Raw genomic sequence first — 6,751 nt, forward strand, 5'->3', positions numbered from 1 at the left:
ACGGGTGCGAAAAGCGGTTTTGGGTATATCATCCTTTTGAATACGTAGCTGGTGATAACTTGAACGGAGATCGAACTTTGAGAAGCACGTAGCACCTGGCAGCTGATTAAACAAATCGTCGATGCGAGGTAGGGGATAGCGGTTCTTGATGGTTAGCTTATTCAATTCCCAGTAGTCGACACACATCCGGAACGACCCATCCTTCTTTTTAACGAAGAGGACTGGCGCGCCCCAGGGAGAGGTGCTCGGGTGAATGAAGCCTTTCTCATGTAATTCCTGAAGCTGGTTTGAGAGTTCACGCATTTCGGACGGCGCGAGTCGGTAGGGAGCTTTGGCAACAGGGTTGGCTCCAGGAATGAGGTCGATTCGGAAGTCGATATCACGACTTGGCGGTAGTCCAGGAAGATCATCAGGGAACACCTAAGGAAATGCACGGACCACAGGAACGTCTTTTACTTCTATCTTCCTTTTATTTTCCTTCTCCGCTACTACGATGTTGGTCAAGAAAGCTCTGTATTCCTTGCGGAGATACTTGCTAGCTTGAACACATGACATGAGTTTGAGACCCTTCGAAATAGTTTCGCTATAAACACACAGTAAGTCACCATTCGCGAGCGAGAATCGAATCATCTTGTCGAAGCATACAACTTCAGCATGGTTTTCGCGAAGAAAGTCCATGCCTACTATGACGTCGAAGCTTCCGAGTTGAATCGGAATAAGGTCGATCGGGAAGATGTGTTTGTTGAGCTCAAGAGTACAATCACGGAGAACAGAATTGACGGTGACAGTTCTTCCGGTAGCGACTTCAACATCGAATGACGAGGGCAGATAAGAGCGCTTACGACTAAGGAGCTTTTCAAATTCGAACGACACAAAGCAATTATCGGCTCCAGTATCAAACAAACACGATGCATAAATACCATTCACAAGGAATGTACCATTGACCACGTTGTTGTCATTCTGGGCTTGACGCGCGTTGATGTTGAAGGTTCTGGAGCATGCGGCTTGTTGCTGCTGCTGAGGCTGAGGCTGCTGCTGCTGGTGTTGCTGGGGCTCCTGCTTCATGACCCTGTTGGGGCACATGTTCGCAAAGTGGTTGGGGTCACCACATGCGAAGCAAACTTGGGCGTTGACCGCAGGTGCCTGAGTTGCTTGATGGCCTTGCGGAGTCGGGAGCAGAGCTTGATGAGTAGTGGCTCGAGCTGGGGTGTTGCGGGGACCAGTACGGAAGTTGGCAGTGAAGTGGTTGTACATGTTGCAGTGAGCGTAGAAACGACAGGCAAGACCCACCGGATGATGATACGAGCATGTTGGGCAAACCGGGTGGGGGCCTGTGTATGCACGCTTTGCTGGTGGTGCATAAGTAGTTGGAGCTGGACGGTGATGATGCTGCTGTTGGGCCGGTACGGCCTGGAGAGGAGCAGCAGTGGTAGTGATTGCGCAGTTCTTGTTGCTGGAGCTGCTGTTGTTGTTCTTCTTCTTTCGACGTGAGGACTTCGACGGTTGAGCAGCGGCGGTTTCGGCAGTTGTAGCGGCGGTAGCTTGATGCAGGTGCTTAGAGGTTTTATCCCAAACACCAGCCTTTACCCGCTTGTCGTTGATTTCAGCGGCCAGTAAGTAAGTCTCCTCGATCGTCTTAGTCTTAGCCGCTTGCACAAAATCTGCAACACAGTCCGGCAGGGCTCGGATATACTTCTTGATTGCCAAGTCAGAAGTCTTCACCTGATCAGGACAGATAATGCTGAGCTGCTTGAATCGAGCAGTTAGAGCAGCGTTTTCGTCATCCTTTTGCTTTAAGTGCCAGAATTCATCTTCCAACTTCTGGCGTTCATGAGGATGGCAGAATTCTTCCAGCATGACCTCCTTGAGTTCGTCCCACGATAGACCGTAGGCTGCATCGTTTCCTCGCTTGTTTCTCTCGGCCGTCCACCAGTCTAGTGCGCGGGACTGGAAGACGCCAGTCGCGTTGAGAGTGCGAAGATCATCGGGGCAACCGCTCTATCGTAGAGTAACTCAATGGAATCAAACCATTGGAACAACGCTGTAGGGCCTTCGTCGCCAGTGAATTCCTTTGGCCCACAAGCTTTGAACTGCTTGAAACTGAAAGCATCTTTGGGGGCAGCTTTAGGAGCTTCGGTTCGCGACTCCTCAGATGATTTGCTGACGTTCTCGTAGACATTACTCACAGCTTTTGCTACTTGTTTGGCGATGATAGCAGCAAGACGTTTGTTCTCTTTTCTTGGCGAGAAAGTGATGGGCGACGGGATCCTGATGACGGTCTAGTTGACATTGTCTGCAATAGGCATTGTCATAGGTCTCAGACACGTCATAGTCGAATATCACCTCACACGTCTAGTACTTACTAAAGCTCAGAAACATAGTCGCATAGTTACGTAATCACATAAGCAAGAAATCACAGATTCATATAAACACATAAGCACATAAGCACGTAAGCACGTGGGGCACAAAAGCACATACGCCTTTAGTCATAGAGGCAGTCAGAATACAGAAACCTATCATTCAAAGCCTGCGATTGTTCGATTATAGCGATCGCGATTAGTATGGTTTAAGTGTATGGTATAGCGAGCATTACTGCGTACAATGTTTTCTTATAGTAACAACGATTTGTTAACGTTTTGAGAGAGAGAAGCAATGCGGGTTGTGTGTGTGGATCGTGGTGAGAGCAAAAATCGAATAAGTCTCAAAATTTAAACACGTAAGCAGTTAAACACATATAAACAAATAAAATCAATGATTCATCAAGTCAGCTGTTGCGGGCTCAGAATCGAAACACATAAAAATCGAGAAGTAGATTGTCTGCGGCTATTAGACATTGACTACCCAAAGCGATTCGCCTATTCTCAAGGATCTGTCATACACATTTTGACTTTCAGGATAGGGCCTCTGCCTCGATTCTTGGGCGTCCGGCGCACATCCCTCTAGCCATACTGTGAGTTCAGGTCGTTGGAGTCCGTCGAGACTTTGGTGAGAGTTTTGTAAAACCATGGTCAAGCCGTCAAGGTTAGGGTTTCACCCCCTGGCTTGACAACTTCCTTTTCATTTTAATAAAATAGAGGAGATCATTCATCAAAATATGGATTTCACTCCTGATTTGGTATAATTCTCCCCGTTGGTAAGTAAAAATGCGGGTCGATTAGGCAGATTTTAGTCGAGAGTTCGCAGTTTTCACATCTAATCTCGACTAAATCGCTTCTTCATCCTTGAAAATTCGAGTGCAGTGAAAGTGTAGCATAGGCAAGAGTGGCGAAGATTTGCAATAGGCTCATACAAAATCCCTAATGGACATGCACGAGTCGGTCTATTAGGTCCTAACTATAGACTAGGTCTCTAAGACATCGGCCCGGACTAGGTCGAGTCTTGCCTAATTCCCTATAGTTATGGCTCTGATACCAATCTGTCACACGCTGTAACACCCCGTGTTTCGAAAGTCAAAGTCAAAGTCAAGATTGAAGTCAAAGGAAGAAAAGATCGCTAATTGCGATCTGTCACTCCTTGCTCAATCACTGTTTTGACTTCTTTGACTATCGCTAATCTATTTATGTTTTTACATTAGTTGTATTATGTGGAGTAATTAGTTAAAATCGAAGTAATCGAATTGTTTATTGCTACGAACCGCTTTACGACTGTGAATAATAGGAAGTAACAATGCGATAAAGTTAATTAAACGCAAATCGAACTGATCCGATCAACATCGCGCTCGCAAACTCGAATATACGCATTTTGGGTTACTGTTATATGTGTGTGTGTGCCTTATGTGTTACTTGTGCATATTTAATTTACGCTATGTGTGTGATAATCAATCGAATCGCAATTGAAACTCAATCGCAATCGAACTCAATCGAAATCGAATCATGATAATTAGTGGAGAAAGGATAGTGCTCGATATGAGTGATTGGGATTAAAAGTAATTTGAATAGGAAATTCTATCGCATTCGCATCTATCGCAATCGAAATCGAAATATCAAAAATCGTCACACCGAACACTCGAATCAGGCAACTGGTCGATCAGGCTACTAGCCGATCGAGCTGCCTGGCCGATCGGCCAGCACTTTCCTCTTTTGGAACTCTATAAATACCCCTGTCATTGTCATCATTTCCACTTTTGGAAATCCTCTGACCGACCAGCTCGTGTTCTTCACCTTTTCTCAGATTTCTCGCGATTCCGATAAGATTTCATACTAAATCTTGTACTTTCTTGATCTACACCGATGGAAACGAAGCTTGTGCCGACTTACTAATCATTCCGGTGATTATGTGGCCAAGATCCAGATTCTATCCACGAGGTTCACCGATTTCGGGTTAAACATGAAACACCGTCCCGAACCGTTCACTAATCAGATTTGGGTGATTCCTGTCCGATTAGGGGAACCAAGTAATGACGAGGTTCCTGTTGTTTGACTCGTATCGAAACACCTCGATAAAACAACAAATAATCAAAACAACCAAGTGTTAGACGAACAGGCCGACCAGGACAAGGCACTGTCCGATCGGACTGTTGTCCGAACGGACAGCCAGCCGAACGGACAGACAGCCGAACAACTGGCCAACCGCTCGGCTAGCACAAGGGTCCCACACTTAATCAACCTATTTAAAGTTTAAGTATTGAACGAATTGCTGTCCGATCGGACTACCATCCGATCGGATTACTCTTCGGATCATGAGAAACTTGACTTTAAATACTTAATCGATTTTTCAACATGTTCAATGCACGGGAAATGCCACCCGATCGAACTACTATCCGATCGAGTGACCTCTTTTGCTGAGGACATGTTCTCCACTAAAGTACCAGCCGATCGGGTCACCAGCCGATCGAACGACCGTCCGATCGACCGACCTGAAAGGTAAAGATACTTCAATGCTTTCAAATACTACAACGAAAACTTCAAAAGTCAACCATCATACACAAACACATCCTACTCAAAGGAAGAAACAATCCACTCGAACAACCATCCGATCGGACTTCCGTCCGACCGAACAACTGTCCGAACGGACTGTCAACCGCACGGTCAGCCGTCCGATCGGACTACCGTCCGATCGACCAGCTGTCCGATCCATCGACACTTGTTTCCGTTTTACGCGTTGCTTATCGTTATACTCTCGAACTGTTTAGGCTAACCTTACTCTCAAGCGCTCCCTTCAATCCATCAACCGCTGTGAGTATACTCGATCCCTTTTTGCTTTATGCAATTTTGGGTGTTACATACGTTACTTATACTAAAACACATCGAACACACTACGCAATACTTTTAAACGCTAACCGTTACCGCATGCTATACGTGACTTAATGAAAGCTTGTTTGTTATGTTTACACATGGAATGCTGTCTACCTGCCTTAACGACGATAGTACTATAGTTTGGACTCAGCACCCGCTCTTGCGGGGGTTGTTAAGGACAATTATTTGTATGGATTGAAGTGGTGATCATGTATTACGAACTACCTCGGGCAGTCAACCGGCAGTCATTGGTATCGATAGATCCGTATCGATAATTAACATGCTTCGTTTTCCTCTGTGTACGTGCTGGTTATGCGTAAACTATTTCGAACTCTATATGCTATTATCAAACTTGTATACTCGCCTTTACACTATGTGTATTGACTTTTATTTTAACGTATGTGACAGGTGTTTAGGGTGCTTATCTGCTAGGGAAGCAAGGCTAGAATAAAGCTCTAGAGTCCAACAAATAGTTGCCTGTAGTGATTGAATCAAGGGTCTCTAGAAGCAGATAAACAATTGCTATATTTAAATCTGAGTTGTCGGAACAGAATTAATTTCCTAGATTTGGTCTCTAATAATTTGCTTACTATTTGAGACATGGTATGGGACGTGTTATTTTAAATTGAATAGTAATGATAATTGTTATGGAAATTTCTGGACAATCTGTTTCACTTAGTGCCGTGCCCCGATGATTCCGCCATCGGTTAAGTGTTCGTTCAATACTCAACTTCAAGAGAATAAATTGATTAAGTGTGGGACCATGTGCTAGCCGATCGGCTGGCCAGTTGATCGGTTGACTGTCCGATCGGCTGGCTGTCCGTACGGACAGCAGTCCGATCGGTCAGCACCCTGACCTGGTCAGCCTGTTCGTCTAGCACTTGGTTGTTTTGATTGTTTGTCGTTTTATCGAGGTATTTTGACAACGAGTCAAACCATGGAACCTCGTCTTTACTTGGTTCTCCTGATCAGACAGGAATCACCCAAATCCGGTTGACGAACGGTTCGAGACGGTGTTTAACGTTTAACCCGAAATCGGTGAACCTCATGGATAGATTCCAGATCTTGAGTCACACAACCAGCGAAATGGTTAGTAAGTCGGCACAAGCTCCGTTTCTATCGGTTTTGGAGGTATTGAGTGTAAAAGAGTTGAAAGAAAGTTGGAAAACCATCTTTCAATCCCCTTTTACCATGAATATGTTTAGATCCGTGAAGGATCTTTGTTTGTTTATGTGGAAAACGGTTAGATCCAAGTTATTCTTGGTGGATTGAGGCCAAAACATGAAGTTCTTAAATAACCCATGATGACATCATCCTAGAACACTTGAATCTTGATGATTTCACGGTTAAAAGTTAAGATTTGAAAGAAAGAAAGGTGTAGGAGTGCGTGTAGATCAAGAAAGTACAAGATTTAGGACGAAATCTTACCGGAATCGAGAGAAATCTGAGAAAAAGTAAGTTGAGCGTGCTGGTCGGACAGAGGTTTCCAAAAGTAGAAAGTTTGACAATGACAGGGG

Source organism: Helianthus annuus, chromosome 17 (genome assembly GCF_002127325.2).
Source record: "Helianthus annuus cultivar XRQ/B chromosome 17, HanXRQr2.0-SUNRISE, whole genome shotgun sequence".
Lineage (NCBI taxonomy): Eukaryota > Viridiplantae > Streptophyta > Magnoliopsida > Asterales > Asteraceae > Helianthus > Helianthus annuus.